Source organism: Aedes aegypti, chromosome 1, assembly GCF_002204515.2.
Source record: "Aedes aegypti strain LVP_AGWG chromosome 1, AaegL5.0 Primary Assembly, whole genome shotgun sequence".
Taxonomy (NCBI): Eukaryota; Metazoa; Arthropoda; class Insecta; order Diptera; family Culicidae; genus Aedes; species Aedes aegypti.
The window spans coordinates 189470786-189472708 of record NC_035107.1 but is presented as its reverse complement, the minus strand read 5'-3'; positions in this window follow the sequence as shown (position 1 = coordinate 189472708).

The following is a 1923-nucleotide window of genomic DNA, read 5'->3' as shown; positions in this document are numbered from 1 at the left end:
TAATTTGCATTTTTGATATTTTTTAATGATAATAGGATCATATTTCCTGCTTGGATGGAAGGTAAATTGTGGGCATCGTGGACGTGCAGTTAGCGGTGTCAGTGCCACGAAGCGTGGGTTCGATTCCCGCTCCAGTCGGTGGAAACTTTTCATCAAACGAAAAAATCATCACTAGGCTATTGGGTGTTCCGTGTTGTCCGTTGCCTAATGTTCGTGATTGTTCAGTCTGTACAGCCTTTGGCTGAAGACGGTGTAAATTGTCTTTTTAAATTCAATCCTGGATCTTGGTTAGTTCAAGCTAATGATTGGTGAATTAAACCTAATGAATTTACATTGAAATAACCCAATATATTGGTTGTTTCTAGAACTGTAAAATAAAACAAAAAAAAACGTATTGTTTTAATCAAATTTTGGTGAATTTAAATGTGAATTTGCCCAGAATTTTAGTATGTTTCAACTAACGTATAAAGTTAAAGCAAACTAACACGTTGTTTGTGCAAAATTTGATCTGTAATTTTGGTTGAATCTAAGTAAAATTTGTTTGGGTTTAACATATTTTTCTCTCCGTGTATGTAGTAAAAGATCATGCTCGAAAGCATTACGCACTGCATGTTTGAAAGGCTTTTTATTCATACCAAAAGTGTAGTAAACATTGTGGATTTTGTTTTTGAGTAGATGCTACATGTAGTAAAATAATAAAGTTTAACGGTTTTTATTCATACCATATGTCTTTCGTATGCGACAAAGAGAGTTCCGATTGTTTTTGAGGGGGTGAACCCAGACTTTTGCACGGGAAGCTAGATACAAATGCTTATGGAATAAATGTAATGTAATGTGATACAAACGTATGAGAGTCGATGTAGCGAAAAACATTAGTGAAAAAGCTGAGTTGTGGAGAGAAATTTACCTTACACATGACATATACTTAGGGATCATTCAAAAATGACGTTTACCATTAGGAGGAGGAGGGGTCTACGAAAGTGGGGCAGTGCGTGTATTAGGTATTGGAAAAAAGCGTGACAGAGGGGGAGGGGGGTCTAGAAATCCCGGAAAACGATGAATGCCATAATTGAATCATCCCTTATAGAAATATCTAGGGGGAGATCCCCCAGTACCGGACACTTAAGCCACTAAATTCATAATTCGAAAAATATTGGTTTTATGTGCTCGTATTACCCATTTATGATAAATATTATCATTTTTATAGTGTACAAAAATAAATTTGAAAATATAAGTATGAATTTTGACATTGCATTTGGATGATGTATTTTAGTACCAAATTGATCGATCTTGAAAGGTGGCACCCAATACCGGACACAATCTGGAAATGCCTCGAATTCTGTAAATTTGAACATCATTGAATGTGTTTACTTTAGGAATAGTATATGATTGCCATTTCAATGCATTTGCAACATTTACAAGAACAATTTGAGTATATCATAGTTTGCAAGATGTCCATCAAAAACCTCTTTCTTATATGATGAAAAATAGCACAATTTACGATGTTGTTCTGAATGTTCATTTTTCTTAATTTCATAGCATGTTTGATACCATGATCGACGGAATCCATGAAAAATGAATGTATTTTGAGACACTCGTGCAATAATTACAAAGATATCATATAACAAATCAGGCTGTCCGAAACTGGGGGACAGGAGGTGCTTAAACAAAATTGTAATTTGTCCATATTTAGTCCAATTATGATACAAAATACATTCATACTATCAAATTAGGATTATGTTCGAATATGCTTGCGTGATCCAAAGTATTTTTTCATATTCAAAATAATTACTAAATAGGCTCAAAATTAAGGCAATACGTCAATTATTTTGAAATTTTCAATCTTTTGTACTTTTTAAAAAAGGCATGCATATTTCAAGCATGTGTTATTCTACGCAAACATTAGTCTCCAGAATAGCTTCC